The sequence below is a fragment of the Argiope bruennichi genome, chromosome 5, assembly GCF_947563725.1.
Source record: "Argiope bruennichi chromosome 5, qqArgBrue1.1, whole genome shotgun sequence".
Taxonomy (NCBI): Eukaryota; Metazoa; Arthropoda; class Arachnida; order Araneae; family Araneidae; genus Argiope; species Argiope bruennichi.
Genome location: NC_079155.1, coordinates 25,632,523 through 25,644,968, shown reverse-complemented (window position 1 = coordinate 25,644,968; position 12,446 = coordinate 25,632,523). Strand labels below are relative to the sequence as shown.

Genomic DNA, 12,446 nt, shown 5'->3' with positions numbered 1-12,446 from the left:
AGTTTTTTGGTTGCTGTAATAGCATACTATTATTTATCAATTTTCAGTTAAACATTCTACAGATTTCTTTAACATTTAAAAAAAAACTCCAACGGAAAATATTAACAATTAAAAAATATAGTAGTATATTAGCTGCTGTCCACTAAATACAGTAATTCAAACAAAAGTATCATATCGTGATATAATATACAAATTGCAAACTAACAAATAATAAATCGCATAAAAAATGCAAACGAAAGGAGTTTGAAGGAAAAGAATCAGGAATTTAATACCTGATAGTACGTCAAAAAACATTTAAAAATGTTTATTCATAGTTATATTTTATACAGTTATGTTTAAAAAAATTATTTCAATTTTTTTTAAGGAAAAGTATTTTTTATTTATTTATTTATTTAATCGTCCCAAGTTGATCAGTCCAAGTCTTTGTCGATCCGTTGTAACCAAAAGTTGAAAATCCTGAAAGAAAAAAAATAATGAAACAAAATTGTAGGCATGACAGAGAATTTGAAATACAATTGAGAGATAAAATATAGTTAGGATACAAAGAATGAAATATAAGTAGGTCTGTTAATTAAATCAAAGCTAAATAAATATGAAAAAGTCCGTTATTTAGATAATAATATAGATATTTATATAATAGATACCGATATGTATGATAACAACAAATCTGAAATATGTTTTGAAGTTTGAAAACTTAGGTTATTAATGAATAAAACAGTTTTAAAATAAATATAATCTTTGGGTGAATATTTCTTCAGCGTTGCTAATTTCTGAGAAAACAAACCGCCATCGTTTGGTACCTGTGTTACATAGTTTCACCTATTGATGTTTGGACTACTTTTTAAAAATATTCTATATAACTAATTGATATTTGATTTGTTTTTTAAAGCATTCTACATAATCTTTTAATAACTTTTATAATATTTCATTAAAAAAATATTACAAAAGTGATTTAAATGAATATGTAGATTATTTTTAAAAAATTATTAATAAAAAATACGCTGTAGGTCAATTGGAAAAAAGAAAAATATATATATAATAAAGAAAAGCATACATAATTAGAAATGGAAATCATTCTGATTATAATAATTCTTTCAAGTTTGTTCTCCACCCTTTTCATGCAGTAAAGAAAATTTACATTTTGAAGCTATTAAAAAATTTATTAAAAATGAGACGAAATCTGCTTTTATTAAAATCAGGTCTTGTTTCTGAATTTTTTTGAATAGTAAATTTAGAGACATGTATGAATTTTACAGGTTTTTTTTTTAACCTTTACTGTTTATTAAAGTGCGGTTGGCTACAGAATATTAAACTAATTCAATTCGATTTCATAACTACTATATTATGCAATAATTAATATTGTAAGATTGTTGCAATTGAATTCTGTCCTCAATATTTTGCAAAAATATCTGTATCCCAAAATGGTTGCTTTTAGAGTTGGTTCCACACTATTTACCTTAATCCAGTTACAATCGAAAATTAAGACTTACACAATTTTATTTTTTTATTTAACCTAGGTTGACAATCTATGGAGTATTTTCCAGTCCGACCGCAGCATACCTATGAGAAACTATTTAAAATACAACAAAAAATCCCCACTGCTTCCAATGTATGCTTGAAGACCTTCAAACTTGATTCAAAGTTTTCGACCTCACCCTATTAAAAAACAATATTAATAAGGGAAACTTTCTTGTGGTTCTGCAGGCTCAAAATGATCCTGAATGGGGCAACGCCCACGGAAAATATTCAAGTAGAATTCCTGGTTCAATGACTTTCTTGACTGAAATCGAATTCTACTATTTTTCATTAAAAAAAAAAAAATCTCTTTTTCTTTCTCTCTCTCTCTTTTCTTTCTTTCTTTCTTTCTTTTTTTTTTTTTTTTTTTTTTTGAAAAAATATGCTTAGCGTATTATTTTATTTATATTGTTGAAAAATTAGCTATTATTGTGAGCATAAGTTGTTTAAAAAAACATATTTAAAGAAATTTGACTTTCTCTGCTACAAAAAGCCTTACAATTAGAATTGCAAGTAAAGAGGAATTTTTTTTCCCAACTAGATATTTTATTTGATATAAAATATCTAGTTGGAGATAGAAAATAAATTGCTTTTATAATAAAACAACTTAAAAATATTTGTTTTTTAAAATATTTTCTAAAATAGTATGTGATCCGACAATCATAATCGCAATTCAGTATATTCAGAAAAAAAGATCTTTGCATAAAATGAATCTAAAATAAGCATATAAGTGGATATGAGTTCAAAAATTATAGAGAATTTATTTTCATTGTAATATACTTAAGTATTGAGAAAAAATTGAATGCCATTACTTTTCGAAATTCTGGAAAATAATGATATTTTTTCATTATAAATAAGATCTTAAAAATATTTTAGAACTGAGAAATAAATAAAAATAGACTAAAAAGTTGCATAATGCTTTTGAATGCGAAAATAAAAAAAGTTTTATATAAATGCAATGTAAAAGAATTAGTGTATGCTTTCCGAAATTTAAAAGAAAGAAAAAAATTGAGAAAAATAAGAAGAGAAAAAAAAAAACATATCTTTTTTATCGTTGGTTATTCTGTTAATTGTATTTTGAATAGTAACTTACTTTATTATTTTAATACTAACTTTCTTGCATACACTCGAATAAGAGATTTACCCCCCCCCGGGGCCCTAAAATCGTGAATCTTGATCAAAACCGTAAACATCACAAGTACTGAGCATTTTTTTTCCCCCATGTATTTCGGAATCCCATAAAATTTCAGAATTTTGTGACTTGTAGCATAGAGGGGGGGGGGGGTTGAATACGGGTTTTTTTTAAATTATTATTATTATTATTTATGTATTGAAATGTAAATGCGACACAGAACTATCTTTTTAGAAAAAAGATCACATAATTTAGCAATTGAAAGAAAGAAATTAGAAAGAATATTGTGAAAAAGACAATGCTCTATGTTGCATAATATTATATTTTTCTTTCGAATAATACAATAATATTAACCACTTGAGATGGAAAAACGTACCACGTACGTCAAAATACTTTTGTCACAAAATCGCCTACGACGTGCTACACACGTCGGCAGGCAATTACCTCAGTAATAAAAATGATATTCGCGACCTATCTATTGAGATTATTCGCCGGAACAAAATTTCGGAAAAATTCATTCACTTAGTAGACATAAATATTTTCCCGATTATAATAAGGTATCTGTTACTTTGTGTGACCTTGCTGCGGATTACAGTGGACTGTTTTGGCTCACACATTTGTGAATCTGTGAATTCTGCAGCGGAAGTAATGAGAGGCTAATCGCCTTTAGCGACCAGCTGGTTTGATAGGGGCCATTACATTTAAATCTCTTAGACGTCATATCATGCTTATCTGTCAAAATATCAAGCATTAAAACCATGTTATTTGTAATTGTCTTACTTATATTTTGCTCATTGAGCAGATGAAGTTTGATAATGAAGACCAGTCCCATGATATCATAGCAATTGTTCGGTTCATCTATCTCGCAATTTCCGTGGTATTGCAAATTCACTTTTTTATTCATTTTGTAAACTACAAGGATATTAAAATATATTTCCAAATATATTCAATATCTGTGTATTTAATTATCTTTCCTTAGCTTTCAACAATGGAAGAAAATCATGCGATTAAATATTTGATTGCACAATGAAAAAGGTTTGAATTTGAACGTATATGAATCGCAATGTATTTTCTAATCCGAAAGCAGGCAAATAAGTAAATAAAAATAGCCAAAAATTAGGAAAAATTTAAATGATTCATTAAAATCGTATCATTAAAAAAAATTAAGTTTTCGAAACGATTCTAAAACTAGCTTTGTATTATAATGCTTTTTTTTTGAATAATAGAGAGAAAATATCAAAATTTTGCTTCATTTTTAACCCCTTGACAAACGAATTTATTTAATTTCCTAATCAGATGACATATCCTATTTGGGAAATTTATTATTATTTTGATTTTTTTTTAATAATATAAGGGTATTTGAGATATTGCGGTGTTTTTTTTATTGATTTTTGCATTTTAAATTACTTAATACTTTCACGTTATTGCTGATTTAGAATTAAAAATTCAGTCATTTGATATGCGACTCAGACTCGTCATTGTATGCGAAGAGATTAGTTAAATTTTTAAAAAATTGCTCTAAGGAGACATTTCTATGATTCAATAAGTTCAATTTCTATAATATGTATATATGTGCCATATTTAATAAATATAGGTCAAACAATTTAGCCTGTAGCCCACCAACATAGACATGCACAAATTCATCTTTATTAGCAGTAAAGCAAAATTATTTTGTTTTCTGATCCGAAGGGATATTTATTAAAATAAAATTGTTTAAAAAATGTCAAATTAAACATTTAGCAATCAAAAATAGGTCGTTTTAGTTTAGACAGAATTGTCGGAAAACAAAGAGCTATCTGAAATCTAAAAAATAAATAACACGTTTTATATGACATTTGATAGATATTATTAAAATAATTGATAATTGCTTAGCAATGAATCATTAACATTTTAAATATTTAGAACAGCCAATAAAGTAAACTTTATTATTTTTATCGGATTATAACAATTATATAGCATTAAAAGTTCAAATAATTCCTTGATAGGCATTATAATTCTACATATAAATAAAATGAAATAAAAAATATTTAATGTGCCATATGTGAAGCCCGGTGGCGTTGTAATAGTGCTTCGCGCTCCCAACGCACAAGTCCGAGGTTCGATCTTGGGCTAGGCAAGGCGACTCAGCCTTTCATGTCTACTGGGGGCCTAAACACTGGGGGGGGGGCCACATATGCCTTGCACACCAGGACCCTCGGTCATGAAAGCAGATATGGGCACTGTAGGCAGGAGCTCTCGTCCCGCTGAGTTTAGTTTAATGTGCTTTTCAAGAATTATTCATAAGGGCAAACGATTTCCAAAATAAATATTTTATCATATAGTAAAAAAAAAAATTCAGTTATACATTCCCGTGTTTCAATAATAAAGAAAAACGATAAAATAATTTTGTGGCGTATTTTTTTTATAGTAAACTTTTATAAGTAAAGATTTTAACTTTTTACAGGAGAGTAAAAAAAAAAAAAAAAGTTCCAAAGCACAAGGAATAGCTGTTTTATTTTTAACAAGAGTTATTTTATTTCATTATTTTTTTTTTTTTTTTCTACTACAACTACGAAAATGGTCCTGGAAAATTTGAACTGGATAATATAAATACAATAGAAAAGCCAAAATTGGCAATATAATAGTTTATTTCTGAGATGCAGAATTGTAAAAATGGTAAATATAGGCCTAAAATAATTATAGAAATAATAGATGAAATTCCCAAAATAATTATATGAATTGCCAATGAAAATTCCAAAGTAATTATATGAATGGTAAATAAAAATTCTGTAGTAATTGTTGATGAAAGAAAACCCCAAAATAATTAACAGCGAAGTAATTAACAATTCAAAAGTTGTGATAATCGTAAATGATAGTCTCATTTTCGAACAACTGGGAAAGAAGACTAAAATGAAGCGCTCCAATGTGCATGTAAAGTAAATAAATACAAATGCCCGAAATATCTAATGTATCATCGACTAGAGTTAGTGCTAAGTTAAGAGTACAAGATTCCTGAAGAAAGCTTTAGCATATATGTTACCGTTAAAGTATGAAATCCGTTATTTTATACAATACCTAGTTATTCCATGAAATAACTGATCGTGTCCGTTAAAGTGTAAAACTCTCTTGTATTTCATGATTTTACTAGTTATTTCATAGAATAACGATCTGCAGCCCGTTAAAGTGCAAAATAATGTATATCATATATCTCGCACGACAAATACATTTACCTTCCACCCCTACTGCATAAAACAATTATATTCCCGATCCCAGTTTAGTTTCTGCGAACAAAAATTAATTAAAATCGAAGAAGTACCGGATGTAGAAATATCGCTCCGGTCGGTTGCTACAGCTCAAAGTTTAGGTACTGGTCAGGGATTTAAAAAATGTTCGTGTAAAACCCAGTGTGTCAACAAAAAATGTTTTTGTTTTAGAAATAATGTTCTTTGTCATTCCAAGTGTCATTTTAGTAATCCTTGTTGTAACAAATGATTTTATGGTACGTTTCCATAAATAACACTTATACGCTGCATAAATTAGATAAATTGCTTCTTTTTCATTTTAATTGTCTATCATTAGTTTAATTTCATTTTAGATAAATTGTTTATTTTACACTTTAACTGTCTCCCATTAGTTAATTTATAGAATACCTAGTTATTTCATAGAATAACTAGTTAAAGTGTCAAATGAATAACATATTACACACTTTAACGGACACGATCAGTTATTTCATGGAATAACTAGGTATTCTATGAAATAACTGCGTTATCTACTTTAATGGTAACATATACATGTCCCTGAAGTTTCAATTCCCCTTTCTCGCCCTTGTATGTTCTGTGACAGTAAAATGTCAAAAAGAGGTCATACATCTTGTATTCAATGCTTGGACAAAGGTTGGGCGGACTGTTAGCACAAAAGTGAAAAGATAATGATTTCCCACATTGTGCCTTCTAACAATTCCCTGCTTCGTTGAGGAGTGGGAAAGGGAAGGATAGGAAAATGAGTGTTGGTCAAGAGCTGGGGAGGAATCAGGTGAAAGGGGGGGGGCAGAAGAAACTAGATTTGGACTGAGAATTGTGCAGAGGGTTAAGCCGGGAATAAGAATAAGCCGACTTTTATCAAATCAGGTGCATAGTAGAAATAAAGTTTTACAACAGATAATTTTAAATATCAGAGTTTAAAATAAGGTTTTATCAAATACTTTAGTTGCTAGAGTTTATAATCAATTTTCACGAATTCAAACACCTTTAGTCTCATGAAAATACTGCCTATTAATAAAATAACTGAGAAGCAAATATGTATATATACCAACTTTTTTTAAATCTAATTGCGTCACGATATATTTTTATGATTACATTACTAAATGTCGCCTTTTACTTTCTAGTACACGTAGTATAAAGAAAGTATAGTATCGTCAAAAAAAATTCGAACACCAGGTTTTGAGGAATCTACACGCTTTAGATCTTCCTGAGTTCGACAAGGGGGGGGGGGAGGATATTGTTCTATCTGTGACCAAGATAACTCAAAAACGATTCAATCTAGTCTGACACTAGCTATCTAAACACCAAACATTTAATCTATCTAAACACTCAACTAACGGCCGAAATACAGCGTTTATACCGAATTTGTAGATTTCTATCAAGTTTTGAGCTAAATTCTCTCAGAAGAAGTCTGTCTGTTCAAATATAATTTTACACGATGACTACAAAACGAAGGGAAGTAGATAGGTAAAATTCGATACGCAGAATTAACGTCTGTAGTCTAGACATCTAATAAATTTTGAATCAAATCCAACAAGGGATTGACTGTCTGTCGGTCTGTATTTTTAGAAACACGTAAACTTGATAATTGGAAGACGCAATGACTTAAATATAATGAATTTGGTACGTGATAATCCAAAAACGTTTTGATCTAGATGGATGAAATCTGGTATATGGTATTTATACCAAATTTGTATATTTCTATCAAGTTTTGAGCTAAATTCGCTCAGGAGAGGTTTGTCTAATTGAATATAATTTAACATGATGACTACAAAACGAAGACAGATGCATAAAATATGATATTCAGAATTAACATATATAGTATAGACACATATAAAATATCGAGCGAAATTTGGCTAGGGATTAACCATCTGTCGGTTTGTACTTTTAGAAACACGTAAACGTGATAAATGAAAGACACAATGACTTAAATATATCAAATTTGGTATGTGATTCTGTGATTATAACTAAAGTTCTCTTTCAATTTTTGTTTTAATTGATTGGGAAAAACGCGTCTAAAACACAGGTTCGGTTTTTGGATACTATTTACCGCATGCCACGGATTAATCGCCAAAAATATCGCCAAGGGTGATATAACAGATTTAATAAAAATGCTAGATTCAGATCAAAGGTTAACAATTCGTAATTATTGTACGCCAATGCTATCTGGGATAACACCTTTATTAGAGAGATGCGAGAAAGTTTTGGTGAGACCGCTCCCGTTGATTTTCTGCTTCTTTTCTCCATAATGATTTAATACAAAAATAGAGTAATATAATTAATATTTAAATTTAAGTTTGAACACATATATAAACATTTTATTTTATTTAAAAATTCTTTATTTATTATAAAAAATGTGAATTTTAATTTATAATATAAGACGAGTATTATTCAAGAAAATGAAATTTATATATTCAGATAACATAAAATACAAATTAATACAACATATTTAAAATAATTTATTTGAATGATATGAATATGTTTATCTAAATATTATACAGCATTCATTTATGGCCAGTGCATCGATAATTTTGGCTTGATCAATATTTTCTAAAGGGCCATATTTTATCGATAACACATTTAAATCTTCTAACATAGATTGTTCTAATGACGCTCTGAAATTATCCTTGTTATTATTGACCTTTCTGTAACCTAACTCAAATCAATTTACTTTTAATATATCTAAAATTATAATTTTTTGAATTAAAAATTAAAACAAATAATTTTTTTAGGATCAGAGACGCATGTGGCAACAGCTCAATTAGCTGATTGGATAGGAAGGCTCTGATTATGAATTTATCACATTAAAAATTATTCAATTAGATGCAATGATACATTTCATAACTATTTTTCACATTGCTATCATGACCTTTGTCATGACTACTTTGATTTTTCATTATAATGATATTTATCATGCCTAAAATTTCAATTTAAGAATATTTCACTAAAAATAAATAGAATCTTTAGTTGATACACTTTTTTTTTCACATATAAATCAAATTACCGTTAGAAAAGGATATATTCCTTCATAGAAAGAATTTCAGAAAGTTAACGCTGCTCTTTTGAGATAAAACTTCTATTTTTTAAATATATGGATATTTGAGAGAATTACTAGGAAGTCCAAAACTGCAACTGAAGTTTAGGTTCCCGAGTGCTCAAAGAAAAGAGAGCTGGAAAATTCACCCCTCATTAATTTTTTTTTTATTTGGGGAGATTTTATAGAAATTGGGCGATAGAAAAAGTAATTGCACTTTTTGATAGATGCTGAACATTTTCACATCAATAAAGTCAACTGCAGCTGACTGACTGATTCATCGCAAAGAAAGGATTTTAGAAACATCGTCCTCTCTTCTCGGTCGGAAAATGAAATGAGTTTTTTTTTTTTTTTTCCTCGCGCTTGAAATATACAAAGAGAGCATATGGACAGAGCAATCGCCTGTCTGTCCGTCTGTGAACAATATAAATAAAAAATGTTTTGAGCTTGAAGGATGAAATTTTTTCCGTGGTGTTGACACCAAATGTAAAGATTCTATCAAATTTTGAATGGAATGCATTTAGTGGAAGTCTGTCACTCCGACTCTCCAAATACAAGTAAAGACGATAAGCACAAAACATAAAGAACTAGATGGATAAAATATGGTAGACAGATTTAGCTTCTAAAACGCTGTTATACACTTAAAAAGGTATTTTATCTTAAGCATTTAATCTACACTTTAGTTTTAACACCTAAAGTACAAATTCTTATCTATAGTCTGTGTAATTTCTGTAGGCGTTTCAAGGACATTCGTTTTCCCTACTCTTCACTCTTTCTCCTTCTCCTTTGCCATGGTTTCGACAAATCTTGCTTTTTTCCCACACCAGTACGTCTCAGGAATACCTTACCTTCGGAATACCTTAAATGCTGTGAAGAAAGGGGAAAAAAAAAAAAAAGTGACACTGTTATCTGCCTCAGCGTTCCGAGGCAGACAACCGATTACTAGGTAGAAAATGTGATCTTGAACCGCCTACAGAAAATACACAGACTATAATTTTGAGCCAACCTTCAAAGAGTTGACCGTCAGTCTATCTGTACTTTCACGTATATGAAAACGCAATAATAAAAGCATCAAGATTTGGGTCAATGAAATTTGGTGTGTCATATTGTAACTAAAATTAGGGTTGTGAACTAAATTTTAGTTTCAATCCTCAAACATTTTTTTTTTACACTATACGAAGCATAGAACTCTCATGTGAAAATTAGTATCTTCTTAAGTATTTTGTGCTGAATATTTGTGGCTTCGTGGCCAGGTCCAAAGCCTACAATTTTATACTGGAAGGAGGTGGAGGGGAAATTACACCCCGGTATTTGGATGGAATGACCCATCACTTTAAAAATCCCTAGAACAGTACAATAGCAATTACCCCCCCCCCCCCCCGCTTTGGCCGAAGTTGTTCTATTCAAATTGAAGTCCCTAGGATTACAATTGATTTAAAATTCGAAACAATCATTTCATAGGTTTCGCTAAGCTAATATTAAAAATTATTGCACGTTACATTTTTCAGTTGAAATTTTTAAGAAAAGCTATTTTAGTACAGCTAATTTCATAAAAAAAATGAACGTATTCAGTTAATTGATTTTACTGAACTATTAAGTCTAAAATTTAACAAATTAATTATGTTGTCTGATTTTATTATACTAATTTATCTAAAAACGTGAAAAATAAATTAATTTATCCAATTAAGAAAACGAGGTTCCAGATACTTTTTTCCTAAGATTTTTCTTCTTCTCTTAAAAGAATATCTCTTCAATATATTTTGTTGTTGTTGTTGTTGCTTAAAATTTCAAACGACTCTTGAAAGTAAAATGTTAGTTTTATCGCAATACTTTGCTTTATTGAAATGACACTTTTAAATAGGATGAAAGAACTATATTTTTGCAAAGAGTTTCTTTTTAAGTAGAATATATCAACAAATAAAGTTGTTATAATAATTATTAGTATTATTTATTTTTTCATATCCGTATCCCAGCCAATTCACGCCTATTCTAAAATTATAATTTAGTTAGCTTACGGTTATAGCCTTTTCTGGCTTAATTTTTATACCTCTCATTCCTCATTATGTAATATGCATCAAAAACGTTTATTTTTCAAATACTTAGTGAATAGTTTGTATTTTTGGGAATAAAAGGTACAATCATTTATTTTATAACTTAAAATAAGTATAATATTATTTGTTTAACATTGTATGAATCTAAACATTAGCACAAAGAAAAAGATAATGCATCAATATTATCCAAAGAATAAATTTCATTTGTGACTGATTGGTTCACTGACTTCGTTTCTTAATTCGAAATTTATATACAACTATCATAACATAAAAAATTTTTACACAAAATTTTAAAATTTCAGAAAAATATTTATTTACTGATTCAAACTTTTCCACCACAGTGATCCACTCATTCCACCACAGTGATTCGACCACTTTTATGCAACCCAAACTATCACAATTACTAATAATTGTTTTAAAGCAGTGGTCTCTGGTTGATAGAAACGTTTTTATTACGAATTTTGTCGGATTTTCAATTATTTTCTGTGCCAATTAAATAATTTTAAATATCATTTATAATTTAAATTTATTTTAGTTCATTGCAAACCGAAATTGAAAGTTTTTGAACCTTTTTAAAAAAAAATTCAATTTAAAAGATTTCGTATTTTGAATTCTCATTATTGCAGTGTTGATATATTGAATTCCCAAATTCGCTATCTAAATCAAAGTCGTACTAAAAATTGCTTTAAAAAATTGGTAGAACTGTCTCTGCTGACTGAATATTTTTGTGTCTTCTGCTCTCAAGAACCTTATACTTATACCTTAAGACACTAATACTTATTTCATTCGTGGCAATATTATAAAATAAAATTCGCTTTTGAAGTTTCTCACATATACTCTAATAAAGATGTTATTCTCTAGAACGCCTTACATAACATTGGCGAATAACAGTTACGAAATATTAACCTTTGGCATAAATTTAAAATTCTTACTGAATCTATAATGTCAGTTTTGGCGAGTTATTTGGCTATTGATCTCTTGGCCTGCTGTTAATAGCATCCAAAAATCGAATTTGTGTTTTAGATGTGTTTTACCCAATCGATTGAAGCAAAAATTTGACATAAACAACAGTTGCAGCCATTGCATCTTTGAGTTATCGCTTTTATATATTTCTAAATATACAAACCAAAAGACAGTCAATTTGGCTCAAAATTTGACGTATATTTAGACTATAGATGTTAATTCTATATACCGAATTTTATCTATCTAGCTCTCTTAGTTTTGTAGTGATCATGTTCACCTGTATTCGAACAGCTGGACAGACGGACTTCTTCTGAGCGTATTTTGCTCACAATTTGATAGAATTCTACAAATATGGTATAAAGACTGTATGACAAATTTCATCCACCTAGCTCAAAGCGTGTTTGAGTTATCTTGAATTCAAGATTTTTGAATATTAATATACTTTCTATATGTATACTAGAAAGCAAAACGCAATAAATAAATTAAAAAAAAAGAAATAAAATAAATAAATT

General features: G+C 28.8%; 1 long non-coding RNA gene across 1 annotated transcript in view; it reads right to left on the bottom strand.

The window, feature by feature from the left end:
- Positions 1-342: 342 nt before the first annotated feature.
- The window catches only part of LOC129969711 (uncharacterized), a 41,134-nt gene continuing 29,030 nt past the window's right edge, over positions 343-12,446 (bottom strand). Inside the window, exon 3 of the long non-coding RNA XR_008784552.1 lies at positions 343-456. This is a non-coding gene — a long non-coding RNA (uncharacterized LOC129969711). The remainder of the gene's footprint in view (positions 457-12,446) is intronic.